General features: G+C 39.2%; 1 long non-coding RNA gene across 3 annotated transcripts in view; it reads left to right on the top strand.

Moving 5' to 3' along the window:
- The window catches only part of LOC137637147 (uncharacterized), a 30,486-nt gene extending 27,517 nt beyond the window's left edge, over positions 1 to 2,969 (top strand). For 2 of the 3 annotated variants that reach the window (XR_011043416.1, XR_011043417.1), the window contains exon 6: positions 1,933 to 2,969. This is a non-coding gene — a long non-coding RNA (uncharacterized lncRNA). The remainder of the gene's footprint in view (positions 1 to 1,932) is intronic. The other variant, XR_011043415.1, reaches the window with a different exon arrangement.
- The last annotated feature ends 20,060 nt before the right edge of the window (positions 2,970 to 23,029 follow it).

Genomic DNA, 23,029 nt, shown 5'->3' with positions numbered 1-23,029 from the left:
GTCTTGCTTACTGTATTGAATTACATATTGTTTGATTACAGTACTTCATTATGAGGTTTTGATAGAATAACTGAGATTTTATGATTTCATTTTGGATTTGAGGATAGATGTGAGACAGGCAAGAGAGCGTGCTAGAAATAGGAATGAATGGCGAGCGATTGTGACGCAGTTCCGGTAGGCCCTGCTGCTTCCTCCGGTGCCTTAGATGACCGCGGAGGTAGCAGCAGTAGGGGATTCAGCATTATGAAGCTTCATCTGTGGTGGATAACGGGGGAGGTTGGGCTGTGACACCCTAGCAGTACCAGCTGAACTCGGTTGAGTCCCTTATCAGGCTGGGAGGAACGTAGAGAGTAGAGGTCCCCTTTTTGGTTTTTGTTTCATTTGTTGATGTCGGCTATCCCCCAAAATTGGGGGAAGTGCCTTGGTATATGTATGTATTTTGGATTTGTTTGTATCACCAGATGTCTTTGAGGACCTTCTGAAAGTCACTGTTCTTCAGTAGCTAATTTTTATAATTTTTATCAGGAAAGTTTTTTTTATTTTAAATTCAATCTTGGTAATAATTAGAACTAGTAATCAAGCCTTTAGGCTTTCTAGAAATTTTTAAAACTATTCTTCTTTGCTCAATGGGTTAACTACTGCAGTGTAATTGTGCAGTGGCTACTCTCCTCTTGGTAAGGGTAGAAGAGACTCTTTAGCCATGGTAAGCTGCTCTTTTAGGAGAAGGACACTCCGAAATCAAACCAATGTTCTCTAGTCTTGAGTAGTGCCATAGCCTCTGTACCAAGGCCTTCCACTATCCTAGGTTAGAGTTCTCTTGCTTGAGGGTACACTCGGGCACACTATTCTGTCTTATTTCTCTTCCCCATTTTTTTTTTCTTTTTTTTTTTTTTAGTTTTTATAGTTTATATATGAAAGATTTATTTCAATGTTACTGTTCTTAAGATATTTTATTTCAATTTTTAATTACTTATCTTGTAGTTTATTTATTTCATTATTTCTTTTCTGCACTGGGCTATCTTCCCTATCGGAGGACTTGGGTTTATAAATTAGCATCTTGCTTATCCAACTAGGGTTGTAGTTTAGCAAGTAATAATAATAATAATAATAATAATAATAGGGTTCAGTAAGAGAGGAGTGAGATTACAGTTGTCCTATAGTCCATTTCTTTTAGCGAGGCAGATTTGCACCGACTCGCAGCGGTGCCCTTTTAGCTCGGAAAAGTTTCCTGATCGCTGATTGGTTAGAATTATCTCGTCCAACCAATCAGCGATCAGGAAACTTTTCCGAGCTAAAGGGGCACCGCTGCGAGTCGGTGCAAATCTGCCTCTCTCAAAGAAATTGACTATAGTTCGTTGATATGATTTTCCTTCACCAAGAAGGAATTTGAAATGTGCCTAGTCAATATATTTACTATTTCCGGACCTCCATGGATGATAAAATTGCTTAATTTCAGCTTATTGCTATTTTTTATATTATCCTAAATATCAATAATTTAATCAATAGATATTCTATACTTGGTAGTTCTGCTGCTCAGAATTTTCACACATAATTCAGTGAATTGGTTATTTCCAGAGCGCGTTTTATTTGCTTTTAGAATGACTCTGAGAAGTTTTCTTAATAAATTAAACTACAGTAGATTGAAAAGATAATTATAGTATGAAATAATTTTTTGTAGTTTGGATCAATTCTGAATAGAAAGCAAAATGTAGGTATTGAGAAAGCTTTATAAAAATACTTTTAGATAAGTTTTCCTTATAAAGTTTTATAATTTCAATCTAAACAGGAGAGAAAGGACTATTTTGACACTTGCTAAAAAAACTACCTCTTGTGTTAGTATATCATTAATGATGTTAAATTGGTTGAAGCGAGATTGATATTCAGTTTGTTTTCTTTTTAAATTCCTTTGTCTAATATTGTTTATACTTTCAGATGTCAGACCTTGGTATCTGCCTCAAAACTAAAATCAACTTCCAAGCACACTGAAAAGAAAAAGCAAAACAAGATCAAGGCTGTCAATAAGCGAGGTTGGGAGCAGACACGTTTGTTCATCACCCGAGCCAAAAGCAAAGTGAGCTAGTCACAGGTGTGAGGGGGGGAGGGGTAGCTAGCTACCCCTCCCTACCCTAGTAAACCCTCGTTAAAATTCTAATGGCTCGTCATTTCAGCTACGCCGAAAGTAATACCCATATTAAATAGCGTGGTTTGTATTTTGGTTACGGAACCACAAGAATTTTGGATATAAAGCTCAAGCAATGGGTCCTGGGAGTTCATTCATCACCCATATATAGGTGAAGATTAAAATGAAAGGGCAGCTAGTGGCCAAGAAGATACTGTACAACACCAAGTAATGCATTGATAGTGCTACTACTTCATTTATGAGAGATTCAATTATTTGGATGTCCTTTCATATGGAGTTTCAAATCCCAATTAAAGTCGAATGTATTTTTCAAGCATTTAAAAAAGAAACAAAAAGTTTACTTTTTACTTATTATAATTATTGCTTACCCATATTAAATGTTTTGAGTTTTTATATATATATTTATCAATCATATTTGCATTTTAGGCTTATGTGTACACTGATCAGCTATGTTCAAAATCTTGATATTAAAGGGGTCATTGACTATCTCGATTGGTATAATGACCTGAAGAGGGAGAATCTTTTATCTAAACAGCTCTTTTATAATATTTAAAACAAGTATGAATGTTTTTTAACTTGAGGTAGAATGTATTAAGCCCTGAGACCTTTATAGAAGAATATTCATTAGTAAGAATTATTTTCTCATGCCAGTCTTCTATTAAATGTAAAATTTCAGTTATTGTGTAATATGAGTGTCTCTTTCACTGGGGAATTTTCCTTTGCGCTGAATGAATAACACTTCTTGAACAGATGTTTTATGCCTCAATCAACAGTATCAAATCTATATATAAATTTTGTTTAAATTGAATAAGTTAATTTTATTTATTTTCATCCTAAATTAATGTAAATTTTAAGCATTTTCTCTTTTTTTATTTTTCCAAACTTCACCTGATGTTCACATATACTTCAAAATCTTGTTTGCTTCCTTACGTTGATGCTTACCCCAAAAGCTAGAAAATTTCCCTGTTTTCTTTCCTTTTAATAGGCTTAATAGCTTCCTGGCTAGTACAGTGGTAGCGAGTTTACCTAGCATTCGCTTGACGGCAGATGGATCCCCGCCCGGGACCGGGAGTTTAAGCTATTTACTTGAGAGGCCACTGCTGTAGTTGGGCACCACAGTTTGGGGGTTAGGGCTTGCCTGCCTGACGTTCAGGTGAGCATCTATTCTGATAAATCTGGAACTCAAACCAGAGACCTTTTAACCTTCAAGTGTCTAGTATAGTATTGAGACATTTAGACGGCGTGGGTTGGCCCACTGTCTTCTCTATCTGTGTGTCAATCTAAAGAAAACTACTGACATATTCTGTAGATGTTTTTTTTCTTGTTATTATCAATTGTCACATGAATCACAGTCAAAGCTCATGATTGTCATTTAATATTGTTTAATCTAATGCAGAGGGAAATAGATGTTTAAAAAACTTTAACTGGTTTTATGCAAAGCTTATTGTTTGTTCTGGGAATATTATATCTTTTATACAGGATTTGTCAGCCATTCTCAGAGCTTCTACCTGTTTGGAAAAGATGATCAAGTCCTGAATGCATTAATTTTTGTAACTGAAGAATCTGAACATAAGGAAAGGTCAGAGATGGCGATTGATAGACATGTTTGTAACTTGGTGGTAAAGAAAATACCATCTATTTCTCTAGCTCAAGATCCTCAAGTTAGGGCAGTGGATGGAATTTTTCAGTAATAGTGAAATATAGATATGTGATACACCTATTTGCCGAGATTTATTTTGTAAAATCAATTCTATCTACCATGGCATATTCCCCAATTTTGTGAGGTAGCCTTACAAGGGACTTAGCTGAGTTTGGTTGGTAGACTTAAGGTGCTACAGCCCACCCTTCCCCGTTTTCCACCGCAAATGTAGCTTCATATGCTGAGTCCCGTACTGCCGCTACCTCAACGCCCACCAAGTTGACCCAAGATAGCAACGGTGCCTATTGGAACTGCGGCATAATCACTCGTCATTCATTTCTATTTGGAAAATATTCCCCCTTAATTTGAACCTATAGAAAGAATCTCCTTTCAGACATTGACACACTTTATTTTGTTCTTAGCATCAGCTTAAAGAGTAGGCTAGTTTTACGTTGCCTCAGTCCAAGTGGTCTTCAATATAAGGGTATTATGATTCCACTGTTACTGGGTTTCAGAGCCAAAATTGCTCTCCAGTAATGTTGCCGTATTTCATATCTTCGTACTCCTGTGTCCCGAGATGCTATCAAGGAAGGGATGGGATATTTTCAGTTGACCTGCTTGATGCTTGTTCTCATGCTCCACTTCACTAAGGTTCATGGAAATACCTCAAGTTTCTATGGTTTCTTAAGACAAAAGTTATTATTCTTAATTGATAAACTTTGCGGTAAAGTTGTCCCTTTAGTTTATTGGTAAATTATGTAATGTTAAAGTAGCGTTAACTATTTTGTATTTTGTTTTGCAAGAAATGCTTTTTATGTTATAGATGTATTTAATGCAAAGGTCCAGGAGTTGATAAAAGGCTTTGTATATTTTGTTGGGACGTTTCTGTAAGGCCTAAACTAAGTGGGCATGGTCCTCTGCATTCTGATTTGACTACCAATCTTTGTTGTCTAATTCACGTTATAAATTTCATGACAACTAATTGCCAATAATTGGAAACATATGCATTACTATTATTACTAGCTGAGCTACAACTCAAGTTATAAAAGCAGGATGCTGTAGGTTCAAGGGCTCCAACAAGGAAAATATCCCAGTAAGGAAAGGAAATAAGGAAACAGAATAGTATGCCTGAGTGTACCCTCAAGCAAGAAAACAATAACCCAAGACCATAGAAAACCATGGTACAGAGGCTATGGTACTTCCCAAAACTAGAGTACAATACAGCGGTTTAGTTTTAGAGTATCCTTCTAAAGAGTCTTTTCTACCCTTACCAAAAGGAAAGTAGCTACTGAACAACTACAGTACAGTAGTTAACCCCTTGAGTGAAGAAGAATTATTTGGTTATCTTCATGTTTTCAGGTGTATGAGGAGAGAGGAGAATGTGTAAAGAATAGGCCAGACTATTCAGTGTATGTGTAGGCAAAGAAAATTGAGCCATAACCAGAAAGGAATCTATTTTAACACTATCTGGCCAGTCAAAGAACCCAATAACTCTCCAACGGTAGTTTCTCAGCGGGTGGCTGGTGCCTTGGCCAGCCTACTACCTTTAGGTACGCAATTCTTCTTGTGCAAATGAAGCCTAGAGCAAGTTGCAAAAAGGCACCATAAAATTTTTTGGTGTTACATTGCCATCCTTCTGTAGTGCCAGTCAAGGCTTGTATTTGTTAGCATGGCTATTTAATTTAAACTATGTCATCTTCCTACGTAAAGTAAAGCATAGCAGTTTTTCACGTCATTAGGCATTTTCTTCAATGGTACCTACTGAAAACAACCCTGTCTTCGTAATGTGTTGGACTGGGGCTTGAGACCAGCGCAACCTCGATAGTTTCTTGTAGTGTCTATAACCTCGCTACCCTTGTGAGGTAAGTATATATGGTTTGAGGGGAGCCTATAGGTCTACCTGCTGTGTTATCAGCAGCCATTGTCTGCCCCTCCCCTGTCCTTTGGGTGGAGAGGGGGCTTGGGTGCTGAGCATATGTATATAAGGTCAGTCTCCAGGGCATTGTCACTGTCCCTTGCTTCTTCCATTCATGTGCGACCTTTAAAGAACTGTAGCCTTCAAACCATCGCTCAATGCTGGTGTCTGCAACATTTTCTGTTATGATTCACACAAGCTTAGGTATAACGGTAAGTGGATTCATCAACAGATAGTGATCTCTTTTTCAATGTAAAGTACAGCTGTCAACCTTCCTAAATCATTCATTTTTAATCATACAGGTATTTAAAAATGTCTAGGCCTACTGATATACAGGAGGAGTTTGAAATTCTAAGTCTTTTGGGGGTGATATTTAATGTCCAGTAGTTCACCTCCTCATGACAATGGATGTCATTTGTTCTTAGAATTCATTTTAAATGACAAGAAAATACCAAAGTTAAGAGAGTTAGCAATGCGATTTACATGGTACCTTATGCATGTCCGTACCCTACGTATTTGGATGTCCTTTTTTTTTTAATTATTAAATCTATCATATTCAACCTTGTCTTACTGCTTCTTTGTGTTAAGTCCACCTATTAATAGTATCATTATTAGTTGCTGTGCTACAACTCCAGTTGGAAAAGGCAGGATTCTATAAGCCGAAGGGCTCCAACAGGGAAAAGGAGCCCAGTGAGGAAAGAAAACAAGAAAATAAACTACAAAAGAAGTAACTAACAATTAATGTAAAATATTTTAAGAACAGTAACAAAATTAAAAAAAATCTTTCATATATAAACTAGGAAAGCTAGAAAAAAAAAACTAGAAGAGAAAGAAGATTATAGTTTGCCCGAGTGTATACTCAGGCAAGAGAACTTTGTAACCTCTTCTGCCATTAGGCTACTTAAGGCCTACTGTATTCTTAATGTTCAAAATTGAAATTAACTATTCTAATGAAGTTTGAGGTTCATCTTGTGTTTGCCAGCTATCATTATCAAATGCCATATTCACAATTATAGCAATACGTCTATCTATATTTGAGTGACAGTTTTTATATTGGCATCATCTTTATGCAGCTCTTCTAGGAGAAGAGCATTCTAAAATAAAACCATTGTTTTCAATATTAAACTTACCCGATAATCATGTAGCTGTCAACTCCGTTGCCCGACAGAATTCTATGGAGGGATACGCCAGCTATCACAATACTAGAAGGGGGTGTACTTACCAGCGCCACCTGTGGCCAGGTACTCAATCATTTGTTGTTTACACCTCCTCAATTATTCCTCTGTCGTGCTTCCGGCTAGACGTTCTGGGATACGCTCATGGTCTTCGAGTTTATTCATGGATATTTGGTGAAGTATTCTCTTAGATTAACGGCTGTCGCATACTGGAATCCTTTTTATATTAGCTAGTTAGCTTTTATATAAACTCAGATTAACGGTTAATGAATTTTTGCTTGTTTTTTGGATCACCCTTTGACTTACTCTTTGAAACAAGATGTCTGACGTTTCGCAAGCTCCCTCCCATAGACGATGTAGGTCTTGCAATAGGCGTATTCCGAAGGTCTCGGTAGATCCTCACACCGCTTGTTCTGACTGTAGGGACAGGCCCTGTCTATTAGAAAATCGGTGTGAGGAGTGCGCCGGACTTTCGGAATTGGATTTTGTACGTCTTTTAAAATATTCTTCCAAGTTAGAGAGAACTAGAGCTAGGAGAAGTTCTTCTCACTCTTCTATGTTTTCCTCACCTCATGATCCCCTACCTTTTCCTACCCCTGTAGTGGCTACCCCCGAACCTACTGTGTGCCCTCCGCCTGATATGTCAACTGTTTTGCGTGCTATTCAGGCTTTAGGAGATAAAGTAGAATCAGTGGTAAGTGACCATAAGTCTCTGATGGCCGAGGTTAAAGAACTGAAGGTCAAGAGTGCAGTGGGTGGAAATAGTGCCAGTGCTGTGACGAGTGCTAGTGTCTGTGCAGTGCCAAGTGCTAGTGGTGCCAGTGTGGTGCGTGAGGATTTTTCTGTGCGAGCCAGTCGTCCTCCCAGTCCGGGACCTCTTGCAAGCTCCCATGCCCAGGGGAGAAGCAATGTCGAAGGGCTTAAGGGTTCGACAGGCCTTGTTAGGCGCACAGAATTATCCTCGGTGGTTGCGGGCGTGTCTTCCTTAGACCGTCACTCCCACCTGCAGACGATTGAGCCCGTCTTCTCGTCCGCTGATCTTCATGCAGGGAAGAAACGTTGGTCTCAGGTCTCGAGACCGCTTAAACGTAGAGTTCAGTCAGTGAGTGCTCAGCCAGGTTGCAGTCATTGGCTCAGCTCCGACTCGCCTCTGTCATCGGTCGACTGTACTCCGCCCAAGAGGAGTAAGGTTCTGCCTATACAGACCCCGACTGTGACTTTACCTCAGTCTTTTATCGCTTCTGCCGACCCCAAGTGGACCCTGCTTCAGTCCATGCAAGTTCAGCTTTCGGACTTGATGCGTGAATGTCGGGCTGAGAGTGTTGCACCTCCTGCACTCCCTCCTCCTGTTCTCGCTGCACCTGTGCTCGCCCAGCCTGCACCTGCTCCGCCTGTGCTCGCCCAGCCTGCACCTGCTCCGCCTGGTCGCAGCACCATCTGCCAGGCGTACGATGTTGAACCACTTTCGGAGTTTGCTGTTCACAGTGTTGTTCAGCCTCAGCCTTCTTTAAGGCAACCTTTGCTTGGGGATCAGGAGTGTTACACTCTTCCTCCTCCTCCCCTTGCTGCTCCACCAGTGGTGCAACTCTCGGTTGGGGTACAACAACCTCTCCCCTCCGTGAGTCTGTCTGCTCAACCAGCGCTGCACCGAGTTCAACCCTCATCTAGGCAAGCTCTTCTACACCATGCACTTGCGCCTCAGGAGCCTCAGCTTGCTAGAACTTTACCTTGTTCTGCGCAGCCTCAACCTTCTCATGCTCCACTCATCTCTCAGGAACAGGAACGGACTACTCCGCCTCCGTCCTCCGCTCAGCTGGTGCAATCCTTGGGTGCAACTCTTGCTAGGAGTCAACCTCCTTCACCCTTGCACCTGCCTTCTGCTCCGACTGTTGTTCAACCTTTGCAGTCTGAACCTCAGGTTTTCCCTCAAGTTGAGGAAACCTCTGTTGTTGTTCCTACCCGTTCTGACTCTGCGGTTCAGCATTCTGGTCCTTTTGCTTCGCTACCTTCTGCTGATGAAGTGTCGGATGATGAGGAGGCACATCTTGATCCCTCATCAGACGTGGAGGAGTCTAAGCCTTCTCCATTGTCTGTTGATTTTAGAAAGGTCTTGGCTCTACTCAGGGAGCTTTACCCTGACCACTTCGTCTCTGCTGTTCCCCGCTCTCCTCCATCTGAGTTTTCGCTAGGCGTGCAACAAGCTAAGTCGAACTATACTAAGCTTGTCCTAGCTAGATCCTCCAAGAGGGCCTTAAGGATCTTAGGGGAGTGGCTTCAGTCTAAACAACACCTGGGCAAGACTTCCTTCATGTTCCCTCCAACGAAGCTCGCATCGAAAGGTTGCGTTTGGTATGCCACAGGGGAAGCACCAGGCTTGGGAGTTCCTGCCTCTGCCCAGGCTGACTTCTCAAGTCTGGTGGACTCGCCTAGGAGGACTGCGATGAGACGCTCGAAGGTTTGTTGGACCTTCTCAGACCTGGATCATCTTCTGAAAGGGTTGTTCAGAGCTTTCGAGATGTTCAACTTTCTCGACTGGTGCCTGGGAGCCCTCAGCAAGAAAACATCTCCTGCGGACAAAGACTCTGCCATGTTAATTATGTCCTGCATGGATAAGGCTATCAGGGATGGATCGGGTGAGCTAGCGTCGTTATTTGTATCAGGGGTGTTGAAGAAAAGGGAACAACTGTGTTCCTTCCTCTCAGCCAGCATTACACCGTGCCAGCGGTCACAGCTCCTTTTTGCTCCACTCTCAAAGTTCCTCTTTCCCGAGGAGCTAGTTAAGGACTTGTCGGCTGCCCTGATACAGAAGGACACGCACGATCTTGTAGCCTCATCGGCTCGTAAGTCTAAGGTTACCACCACGGTCCCCAAGACTTATCGCTCTCCAGTGGCTGATACCCCGGCCACTAGGTTCATACCGCCCTTTCGTGGTAGAGCCCCCAGCCGAGGAAGCTCCCGTCCAGACTCTCACAGGGGCAAGTCTAAGAAAGGACCCAGGACATCTAAGGGAAAACACTGACTCTCAGATTCTCCAGACAACAGTAGGAGCCAGGCTCAAGATCTTCTGGCAAGCCTGGGAGAAGAGAGGTGCAGACGCACAGTCTGTCAGTTGGCTGAGGTACGGTTACAGGATTCCATTCTGCCTCAAACCGCCTCTGACCACATCGCCCATCAACCTCTCTCCCAACTACAAAGAAGAGGACAAGAGGCTAGCATTGCAACAGGAGGTGTCGCTACTTGTGCAGAAGAAGGCAGTGGTTATAGTCCGGGACCATCAATCCCCGGGCTTCTACAACCGTCTTTTTCTTGTGGCCAAAAAGACAGGAGGTTGGAGACCGGTGCTGGACGTCAGCTCTCTCAACGAGTATGTCACCAAGCAGACGTTCACGATGGAGACGACCAAGTCGGTCTTAGCAGCGGTCAGACAGGAGGACTGGATGGTCTCATTGGACTTGAAAGATGCATACTTTCACGTTCCCATTCATCCAGACTCCCAACCTTTCCTGAGATTCGTTTTCGGAAAGGTTGTCTATCAGTTCCAAGCCCTGTGTTTTGGCCTAAGCACAGCTCCTATGGTCTTTACTCATCTGATGAGGAATGTAGCGAAATTCCTGTACTTATCGAACATCAGAGCCTCCCTCTACCTAGACGACTGGCTGTTGAGAGCCTCCACGAGTCGTCGTTGTCTGGAGAACCTCTCTTGGACTTTAGATCTAATCAGAGACCTAGGTCTATTAGTCAATATAGAGAAATCTCAACTCATTCCCTCCCAATCCATTGTGTACCTGGGAATGGAGATTCAGAGTCGGGATTTTCGGGCTTTTCCATCGGCCCCCAGGATAAACCAAGCCCTACAGTGCATCATGAGCATGCTGAAGAGGAGCAATTGCTCAGTGAGACAGTGGATGAGTCTCACAGGGACCCTCTCATCTCTGGCCCTGTTTGTCGAGCTGGGGAGACTCCACCTCCGCCCTCTTCAATTCCATCTTGCAGCTCATTGGGACAAGGGCTCGACTCTAGAAGCAGTCTCTATCCCTATCAACCAAGAGATGAAGACCACTCTCCGGTGGTGGAAGCACAATCTTCTTCTCAAGGAGGGTCTATCATTGGCCATCCAGACCCCCCATCTTCATCTCTTCTCGGATGCATCGGACTCGGGCTGGGGTGCGACCTTGGACGGACGGGAATGCTCAGGAGTGTGGAACAAGGAACAAGGATTACTCCACATCAATTGCAAGGAACTGTTAGCAGTCCATCTTGCCCTGTTGAACTTCAAGTCCCTCCTGCTAGGCAAAGTGGTGGAGGTGAATTCAGACAACACCACAGCCTTGGCTTACATCTCCAAGCAAGGAGGGACCCATTCGAGGAGCCTTTACGAGATCGCAAGGGACCTCCTCATTTGGTCAAGAGGTCTAAACCTCACTCTGGTCACGAGGTTCATCCAGGGCGATATGAATGTTTCAGCGGATCGCCTCAGCAGAAGGAATCAGGTCATTCCCACGGAATGGACCCTCCACAAGAGTGTGTGCAACAGACTTTGGACGTTGTGGGGTCAGCCTACCATAGACCTGTTTGCCACCTCCATCACCAAGAGACTTCCGCTTTATTGTTCCCCTGTTCCAGACCCTGCAGCGGTTCATGTAGATGCTTTTCTTCTGAACTGGTCCCATCTCGACCTGTACGCATTCCCTCCGTTCAAGATTATAAAAAAAGTTCTGCAGAAATTCGTCTCGCACGAAGGGACACGGCTGACGCTGGTTGCTCCCCTTTGGCCTGCAAGAGAATGGTACACAGAGGTACGTCAATGGCTAGTCGACTTCCCCAGGACTCTACCTCTAAGAGTGGACCTTCTACGTCAACCACACGTAGACAGGTTGCACCCAAACCTCCACGCTCTTCGACTGACTGCCTTCAGACTGTCGAAAGATTCGCTAGAGCTAGAGGCTTTTCGAAGGAGGCAGCCAGTGCGATTGCCAGAGCTAGAAGAATTTCCACTCGTAGAGTCTACCAGTCTAAGTGGGAGGTCTTCCGAAGCTGGTGTAGAGCCAATTCAATATCCTCTACCAATACCTCTGTGATCCAAATAGCTGACTTCCTTCTTCATCTTAGGAATGAGAGATCCCTTTCAACATCTACGATTAAAGGGTATAGGAGCATGTTGGCCTCAGTCCTCCGCCACAGGGGTTTGGACCTGTCTTCCAACAAGGACCTTCAAGACATTCTCAAGTCTTTTGAGACGTCTAAAGAACGTCGTCTTTCCACTCCAGGCTGGAATCTGGACGTAGTCTTAAGGTTCCTTATGACTTCTAGGTTCGAACCTCTCCAGTCAGCTTCCTTCAAGGATCTTACCCTCAAGACTGCTTTTCTCGTTTGCCTTGCAACAGCTAAGAGAGTCAGTGAGGTTCATGCCTTCAGCAAGAACATTGGTTTCTCAACCGAATCAGCTACATGTTCTTTTCAGCTTGGATTCCTAGCAAAGAACGAGCTTCCTTCACGTCCTTGGCCTAGATCGTTCGAAATACCTAGCCTCTCCAACATGGTAGGTAACGAACTAGAGAGAGTTCTTTGCCCTGTCAGAGCTCTCAAATATTATCTGAAGAGGTCTAAACCTATTCGAGGACAGTCAGAAGCCTTATGGTGTGCCATCAAGAAACCCTCGAGACCCATGTCCAAGAATGGGCTTTCGTACTATTTAAGGCTTCTGATCAGAGAAGCACATTCTCACTTAAAGGAGGAAGACCTTGCATTGCTGAAGGTAAGGACCCACGAAGTAAGAGCTGTAGCTACTTCGTTGGCCTTTAATAAAAACCGTTCTCTGCAGAGCATTATGGATGCAACCTATTGGAGGAGCAAGTCAGTGTTTGCATCATTTTATCTGAAAGATGTCCAGTCTCTTTACGAGAACTGCTACACCCTGGGACCATTCGTAGCAGCGAGTGCAGTAGTAGGTGAGGGCTCAGCCACTACATTCCCTTAATCCCATAACCTTTTTAACCTTTCTCTTGAATACTTTTGTTGTTGTTTTTATGGTTGTTACGGTAGGCTAAGAAGCCTTCCGCATCCTTGGATTTGGCGGGTGGTCTATTCATTCTTGAGAAGCGCCTGGGTTAAAGGTTTGGTAGAGGTCCTTTAGTAGGGTTGCAACCCCTTGTACTTTGGCACCTTTGGGTTGATTCAGCCTCCAAGAGGAACGCTGCGCTCAGTAAGGAAGACGAACTTTAAATAAAAGGCAGAGTAACGGTTCTATTCGACTTCCTTACCAGGTACTTATTATTTCATTGTTATTTGAGATAACTGTTATATGAAATTTGGGGATACTTAGCTATCCTTTAATCATGTACACTGGTTTTCACCCACCTCCCTGGGTGTGAATCAGCTACATGATTATCGGGTAAGTTTAATATTGAAAAATGTTATTTTTATTAATAAAATAAATTTTTGAATATACTTACCCGATAATCATGATTTAATCGACCCTCCCTTTCCTCCCCAGAGAGAACCAGTGGACCGAGGAATAATTGAGGAGGTGTAAACAACAAATGATTGAGTACCTGGCCACAGGTGGCGCTGGTAAGTACACCCCCTTCTAGTATTGTGATAGCTGGCGTATCCCTCCATAGAATTCTGTCGGGCAACGGAGTTGACAGCTACATGATTATCGGGTAAGTATATTCAAAAATTTATTTTATTAATAAAAATAACATTTCTCTAGTCTTGGGTAGTGTCATAGCCTCTGTACCATGGTCTTCTTCCACTGTCTTGGTTTTGAGTTCTCTTGTTTGAGGGTACACCCTGGCGCATTATTCTATTTGTTTCCTTATTTCCTTTCCTCACTAGGCTATTGTCCCTGTTGGAGCCCTTGTGCTTATATTATATTGCTTTTCCAACTAGGGCTGTAGCTTAGTCATTAATGATAATACTCTAATAGCAATCTATTTACAGAAGTATACATTAGACCTATACTAAAACGCTCAACATGAATAAGTGTGTGCATAATTTTTAGATCTTTAAACTAATTTTAAAATGAAATTAAGCAGCTGCTTTTAATGTAAAATATTGTGTATTTCCAATTCCATTTGGTATTCAATAAAATGCATCCGACACCTCCAACCAAACTTAATTCCTTCATTTCAAAACTCCTCCATTCACCCAGTGTGAACTTGGCCACAAATACATCACAAAGGATATAGTTACATCGTTTAACTGCTTCTTTAATCCGTCAAAACTATTATAAGGGTATTTACATAACATCTCCCTTCATTTAAAAGATAAATGTTTGTAAAGATAGTTAAACAAACATAGGCTAATACTGGTTTACATGAAGTCTATAGGCTAACTATAAATGGAGCCTTTGTACATTAGCGGCCAGTTCCTACCATGTGTATAAGAATGGATACCAGTTAACCTAAACTTCCTACCCCCTAACCTACATGCCATGACCTTACGTGCCTAATAGGGGTTACCCCCCCCACCCTGTGATCCCCCTTATACTGCTGTATTCTTAGCCATCATCCTACATACAGGTGGCCGCTATTATACATAGACCCCCTATAAATCCTAGATTTTAAGATACTATCTACTTTTAGTTTGTGGTGATAGTTTAACTATTCTCAAGTGAATCTTACTAATTTTGTACCATACAACTATATAAGTTATGGAAGATAATATTCCTAAGGGCATTAACTCATAAATTTGCTAAGATAACTTTATAACAAAAAGAAAAAGAAAATTTTTTCGTGGCGGTTAAATATATCATAGTTACCATTAAAATAAGTTTTCTCTAAATAAAAAGTCGTACCGTTTTCTTTTTCCTAAAACCCGCTGATTCAGGGGTAGCTTGCTTATAAATTTCACTTGTATACTGTATATCAATTAAATATTATATTAAATGCATGCAAATATCTTCTGAACTCCTATTATAATTCAATTAATTTATTGGAAGAAATTTTAAGTATGTCCTAAGCAAAATACTATAATTTTAGCCGATGAAAAAGCTAGAGAAAGCAGACTATGGTGGAGGTCTCTGATTGGATAAAGCAATTCTTTAATCAGGGGGACAACTTGTTGAGAATTTGTCCCCAAATCTGGAAATTTCTAGAGGTGTTTGAGGATATAAAGTGGGTGAATTCCCATACGTCTTGTAACTGAAAAACACTCTATTGTAAATACTCATGAATAATTCTGTCTTCAATAAGATTTATAATGACTTAATTACGTTTTATTGTTTTCCTGTGGTATGAAATTCATTACAATTATAATTTGATTAATATATCTTCCAGAGCACATACTGAAATCAGAACATGAGTTCAAGACTAGAAAAATTATATTTTACTGTTTGTGGTTTTACAAATACCATAATTAAAAGTAAATACAGAATATATCATAATCACAGAAGATACAGGAGTACATAGTACAGTATTTAGTAGGCTACAAATTTGTGTTGAAAAATGCCTGGAGAAATTACTTCTGGTCTAGGGAACTTTTAGGGACCGTCTAGGGATGTTCCTGACAGTGTAGACTATAGAAGAAGATTCATTTCTGTCTGACACAGAGAGGAAGAAGGAAGTGTTTTTATACTTGTGATTCTGTGAAGAATGAAGGATTTAAGGGGTAAGGAGAGACACATTTTACAAGGTTTATTTCTTTTTATTATGTTCTTGATGTTGCTTTATTACTTACAATACTTTTGATTCTAATATATCATGTATTGTAGGTTTCCATGGTTGATAGCAAACCATCGAATTTCTGTAAGGGTCTTTTAATGGCGAAGAATTTTTCATGAAAAGACATTTCTCGAAATGCTCTTTTTAGCGTGTGGTGGTGATCCAATAGTCAGTGAAAATGTGAAAAGTTATTAGATGAGTTTTTTTCTAGATGTGACTTTTAACTTTTCGATTAACAATAGGATGGTGTATAATTGTAGCTGTGTAGTTTGAGTTCCAAATGGGGACACTGTAACCATCAATAATACAATTCTCTTTCTTTAGGGAACATCCATTGTCTCGCTACATTAGTTTAAAAGTCCTTGTCCAGCCACGCACACTAATTAGTCTCTCTCTCTCTCAAATCCATTGAAAAGTCCTTGTCCAGCCACGCACACTAATTAGTCTCTCTCTCTCTCTCTCTCTCAAATCCATTGAAAAGTCCTTGTCCAGCCACGCACACTAATTAGTCTCTCTCTCTCCCTCTCTCTCTCTCTCTCTCTCAAATCCATTGAAATACTAAATATTCGGAAGTGTATCCCTCAGCACATGTACTTACACAGAAGTGTTTGGTAGAATAAGAGGCTTAGTTTTGATCTAAAGGGACTATATACCACTAATAAATTGAAATCAAGTTTGAATTAAAACAGGAAATTATCGTGATAAAAGCACAAGTATAAGCATGGCTTTTTATTTAGATTTTTAGAGGATAAACTTGGGAAAACCTTTATATATATATATATATATATATATATATATATATATATATATAGAGAGAGAGAGAGAGAGAGAGAGAGAGAGAGAGAGAGAGAGAGAGAGAGAGAGAGAGAGAGAGAGAGAGAGAGAGAGAGAGAGAGAGACTATTTTGTATGCAACTCATGGTTTTTTTTTCATTCCAATAGCAGACGTTTAATTACCTCATTAGTTAATGACTAATTAACTCTTACTGATAAACGAAGAACAAATATGCAGAAAACCAGTTCTGTCTGGTTGGTCGAAAAAAACAGGCAAGGAACCCCATCCCCCTTACAGTAAGAGTTGTCAGGGAATTCTCAAAAAGAAGAAAAAAAAAAATAGTTTTTAATCTGGAAATGGGAGGCCTTATTTAGTAATTAATACTAAGACTTCGTTTAGTATCAAGGTAAAAAGTTGAATTTGTTTTGCATTAATTAATTTTGTTACTAAATAATGATTACCTTTATTTGCGACAATATCAATTTATGAAAAAAAAAAAATGGTTATTAGTGATCCACATTATTGCATGAAATTTTTATCCTATCTTTAATACGTTATGGATTAAGCAACTTGAATCGAAGGCGTGACTATAACTGTAATAATTAGCATAAAAGATAATTTGACTTTAAGGCTGGTTGTAAAGGATCAGTGCTTCTCTTTTTAACCATTATAACTTTAGTGGAGATGCTACAACTGTTATAATTATAATCTGACCGAGTACATATTTTTAATGACTTAATTATTCACATTTGAAATTGTGGTAAAGAACGACTCAAAAGGGTTGAGAGCATTGGTTTCACAATCGTGTTGTAGCGGGATGTATACAAAACACAACCCCCACACCCTTGATCACTCTTACTTCCAAAATATCCCACAACACAAACTTTCCCCTTACTTTACCTTAAACTAGACTCTTGGACAGAAGGAAAATGAAAACAAAACATAGCCTTAAAACTATATTAACGCAACCAAAAACAGAACACAAATCATTAAACTTAACACAAAACAGACAAAAATAGCACTTTTATATTTATATATTATAGCTGTGTGTGTGGGTACACAGAACTCACCAATAATCGAAAAAAATAATATCCTTTACATGAACCCAACACCGTCAGTCCACATACAGTACCGAAAAACACTTACCCCACTTACCCACACACAGTACCGAAAAACACTTACCCACACACAGTACCGAAAGACACTTACCCACACACTAAAATAAATCACTTAATATTAAACCCAATCGTATACCACAACCCAGAAATAAATCAATATTTGTTTATGTGTGGAACTCTTTATCCACACTAGGGCCGACAATCCTTTTCGGCCAAAGCCACAACTCCCTGGCAGACGTAACACTGGCACAAGCTGCTATAACTGCCTCACTTAATTTGGCAGTCTATATCGTCATCATCATCCTCATCAGTAACAGCAATCGAAATCGTAATTGTAATAAACAGGCCAGGTCGTCAACAGTTGATCAATCCACTAGAGCATTCTAAACACAAGTTCCTTAAGTAAGCCAGGTCATCAATAGTCAAAAATTTAAGTTTCTCCAAAGGAGGAATCGCGGCCTGCCAAAATAAAAAAGAAAAACACTTATGAACACTCCTAACTAACTTAACTATCGCACCATAATCAAAGATAAACAATAAACTTTCTATCACTCATGAACGCGCCTAACAAAAATAAATAAAAACAGTACTTACTCAGAATATATAAAAAAAAGCTTCACAGCCGGCTTTCGAAGAGCAAAAAAAATACACAGCCGACTCCTACTATCGTTCGATATCCAATACTTTCGCCCAAGACATTCATCACCACCCTATCCTAGCTAAAAAGGTAAACAAACAACCTCAATTATACCAACAATCTTTCCAACTTCAAACAATCATTCGCTTATTACCCTTTTTCTTCGGCGCGCACCGCGGACACACAAACACACGCACACACAACCACACATAGCCTACTCTCTTGCGCACGCGCGATCTAGCAAACTAAAGCAAATAAAATTCTTTCTTTCTCTCTCTCTGACGAAACTAAAGCAAATAAACACTCTTTCTTTCTTTCTTGCGGTTTGACAAACTAAGTAAATAAACACCCACACTCACTCACTCACTCTCTCTCTCTCTCTCTCTCTCTCTCTCTCTCTTTAATGACAAAGCTATAGCAAATAAAATGTCTCGATTTAACAATACTAAAACAACTCTCTCTCTCTCTCTCTCTCTGAGACAAACTAAAGCCAATACTGTAAACAATTTCTCTCTCTCTCTCTCTCTCTCTCTCTCTCTCTCTCTCTCTCTCTCTCTCTCTCTCTCTCTCTCTCTCTCTCTGATTTGGCAAAAAAAAAATTAAATTAAAATTAATCCTCCACAGTGTAACGTCATACAGCAGTGGGAATCTTTATTTAAAGTTACAATTTACGTATGAAATTCCAAATTACTTAATTGTTACATTATTTTTGCCTTTCTAGGTGACATAGACACACTTGCATGAGTTGCTCATCTGGCAATAATCGTGACTTTTCTTAAATATTAATTGTTGTAAAAATAAAAGACCTGTTATAGGTTATAGGTTTTATTGCACACAAAAACTGGAGTCACCTCCTGAAACAATAGAAACAGCCACTATTACAACACGTACTACCTTACATGTTTAATAACAAACAAATGCACCAAAGTAAGGGCCAGACAACACAGGGACACCCACAAGCAATAATATGCGCGAAGACACACAAATAGCAACATAATAAGCTAGTAAATGCAAGCAGAGAAACACAACGTACATGAGAGCATAAATGTAAAACTACATTGAATATATATTACCACAGTTTTATTTTGGAGTGTCCTTCTCCTAGAAGAGCTGCTTACCATAGCTAAAGAGTCTCTTCTACCCTTGCCAAGAGGAAAGTAGCCACTGGGGGCAAATGGGTTCAAATTATTGGAGCTAAGATACATATGTTTAATATAAATTATAGAGGTTTCAAATATGCGATACCAAGACTCAATGAGTCTTCACTGGACATACGAAAGACTAAATATATTATTAAGGCTTTCAAGTTTCGACAATTTCAACATTTTATATCTTAAAAAGTCTGTACTTGCTCGAACAATTTGATAATACGTAAATATATTACGTGAATTTGCTTGTTTGTTAACAGCAGCCCATAAACTAGAGGAACCTTCTCCCTTATACATTTTTACCGGGAAATATCTGCTGTCTCATTGGCTGGTTGTGTGTGACGCCAGACCCTCGTATTTATGAATGAAGGTTACTTAGAAGGCCTAGGGGTGAAAAAACCTATACGTATTTTAGATTAACCAGAGCTTGAAAAAATATATTTTACAAAAAAATAGTCTTAATAATACTATTAATTATAAAATAAAATAAATAATCTTATTAAAGGCTGTAAATTAGATAAATAAGTTGTATTCGAAGGAATAATTGACTAACTTTCTGGCTACGATGATATATGTGTGTGTGTTCGTTTGTGCGTAAAGCCGTAGAAAAACCTATACGTATTTTAAATTAATTAGAGCTTGAAAAAAATTATTTTACAGAAAATAATCTTAATAATACTATTAATTTCAAAATAAAATAAATAAAAAATCTTATTAAAGGCTGTAAGTTAGATAAATAAGTCATATTCGAAAGAATAATTGACTAACTTTTTGGCTACGATGATGTGTGTGTGTGTGTGTGTGTGTGTTCGTTTGTGCGTGAACGAAGGCAACAACCAATCACAGCTGAGGAAGATCTAGCCAATCAGAGGACTGGAATGTACCACCAAGAGTAACGGGAGCTTATGAGTTGCTGTTGGAGGAACCTGCCCAATTACCCGTAAATTTACGTTAAAACGCTTATGAAAAACAATAATAGGATGAAAAAACGTCATTAGTTAGAGCGTTTGACCTAATTGGCTCCCGTGAAGCTGATTTTTTTCGTCAACAGCAGCTCATAAATCGGAGGAACCCTCTCGTCTTATGCATTTTTAGCGGGAAATATCTGTCGTCTCATTGGCTGAGACGTCCTCTGCTGTGATTGGTGATAGTATGTGACGTCAGGCAATAGTATTTTCTGAATGAATTCGACTCGGTAGGAGTGAAATATCTATACATATTGCAGATAAATTAGGTATTATAAATTATATTTTTTTCATAAAACAAACTTGTGATATAATGAATTTTTAATAAAATAGATAAAAAATCTTGTATGAATGCTTAAGCTGATTAAATACGTCTTTTTAGAAGAAATAATGAACAAGGTTTTGGCTACGATGTTTAACTTGTATATGGGAGTTTGTAAACAGAAGTAACAACCAATCACAGCTGAGAAGATACAGCCAATCAGAGGGCTGGAATATCCCGCCAAGAGGGAGTTACAGCGATTTATGAGCTGTTGTTCGAGAAACCAGTTACTTATTACATTAAAAAGCTCAAAAGCTTTACCACTATTCATTTGTTCGCCAACAGCAGCCCATAAACCAGAGGAACCATCTCACCTTATGTGTATATTTAGCGGGAAATATCTGTTGTCTCATCGGCTGATTCGTCCTCTGCTGTGATTGGTGGTTGGTGGTGACGTCACTAATCGTGTTTTTATGAATGAAATTACGTGTCCAACCTAGGGGGGAGGAAATATATATACGTATATCAGATGAATTGGGACTCAGGTAATTATATTTTACAAAAATAACCTTATAAAAGTTAGTACTTCTTTAACTAAACAAACAGAGGCTCTTATTAAAGCATTAAATTAAATAAATACGTCAAATTCGAAAGAATAATAGACTGTGTCTGGTTACGAAGTCTAGTTATGGAAGGCAGAGTTGAAATGTTTTATTTAATAGAAAATTAGAGATATATTTCAATAAAATATATAGAGATAGGCCTTATAAGATGTTTATATAACAATCTATCAAAAGGATACATTTTGATTACTAAATCGGTGTTTTTATTAAGAAAATACGTTTTAGTGACGTCATCAATTTAAACGTTGGTTAAATGACTGAATAATTTTGTTAGCTGGTTTGAGCAAGGTGCTGAAAACACTGACATTGGACATTCAATATATACTATTGTCATAATGACCTTAGATGGTGAATAAACCACATGACTTTAGTTCGTATTTTGTTACATTTAAAGTATAATGTAATTATTCAAAGGAATAATCTGTTTTGGGTACGATCTTAGATGTGTGTGTGTGTGTGTGTGTGTGTGTGTGTGTGTGTGTGTGTGTGTGTGTGTGTGAAGCTGTAGTATACTATTTAGGCAAATATTAAACAGATAATGAAACCCGTTGATTAACCTTATGATCTAAAAATTATCCCAGTTAGTGTAGTGATATTCTAAGTAAATTATTCGGAAGTGTATCCCAAGATATAAATTATTTGTAAGTTTAGACTAAGTCAGCCTCATGTCATCTCAGCACGTGCAATTGCAACTGTAGCACTCGAGATAACGTATACCTGTGTACAGGCTCTCCTTTCTTTGCGATGGATTATTTCAAAGATTATTTTATCTGCAAAATATAACTAAAATTATTTAATACTTAAAAATTAAATGTAAAATCGGCCATCGATAGGTACTAAACTAAGACGAACTACTAAATATATTTAGAAATCCTACAAATACGTATAAAATTTATTAACCTAAAATATTTGCATATTATCAATAATTCCTACTGGAAAATTGAATACCAAGTCTAGCCAGTAGACAAATGATATATCAAAGATTTTGCTTCCCAAATAATGATATAAAACAGTAACTCTTATCACATGTTTATGTGGAAATTAATTTTCTGCAGCAGAAACAAGACAATGGATGAACTTTGGTTTTTTTTTGAAAAGCTGGATAACTTTATTTTACATTGTTTCTGTTTTTTATATTAACTAAGAATAATTGTCTTATACCTGAACTATTTGTACACACACACACACACACACACACACACACACACACACACACACACACAGTTTACCATATGTTCAATACTCAATAGGTTATCAAAATCGGACGTCCAAAAATATATCTAAGAGAATTGCTACATATCGTGTCGGCAGAGAATATATTATTATTATTATTATTATTATTATTATTATTATTACTTGCTAAGCTACAACCCTAGTTGAAAAAGCAAGATGATATAAGCCCAGGGGCCCCAACAGGGAAAATAGCCAGTGAGGAAAGGAAATGAGGAAAAATAAAACATTTTAAGAACAATAACATTTAGATATTTTCTATATAAACTATGAAAACTTTAACAAAACAAGAGAAAGAGAAATGAGATAGAATAGTGTGCCCGAGTGTACCCTCAAGCAAGAGAACTCTAACCTTAGACAGTGTAAGACCATGGTACAGAGGCTATGGCACTAACCAAGACTAGAGAACAAATGGTTTTATTTCGGAGTGTCCTTCTCCTAGAAGAGCTGCTTACCATAGCTAAAGAGTCTCTTCTACCCTTGCCAAGAGAAAAGTAGCCACTGGACAGATGGCTTTAAATTATTGGAGCTAAGATATATATGTTTAATATAAATTATAGAGGTTTCAAATATGCGATACCAAGACTATGCATTTATACCGGGAAATATCTGCTGTCTCATTGGCTGGTTGGGTGATGTCAGATTTATGAATGAAGGTTACGTAGAAGGCCTAGGGGTGAAAAACCTATACGTATTTTAGATTAATTAGAGCTTAAAAAATAAATTTTTCAATATTAAAC

Source organism: Palaemon carinicauda, unplaced genomic scaffold, assembly GCF_036898095.1.
Source record: "Palaemon carinicauda isolate YSFRI2023 unplaced genomic scaffold, ASM3689809v2 scaffold556, whole genome shotgun sequence".
Classification (NCBI taxonomy): Eukaryota; Metazoa; Arthropoda; class Malacostraca; order Decapoda; family Palaemonidae; genus Palaemon; species Palaemon carinicauda.
This window is presented reverse-complemented; position numbering and strand designations above follow the sequence as displayed.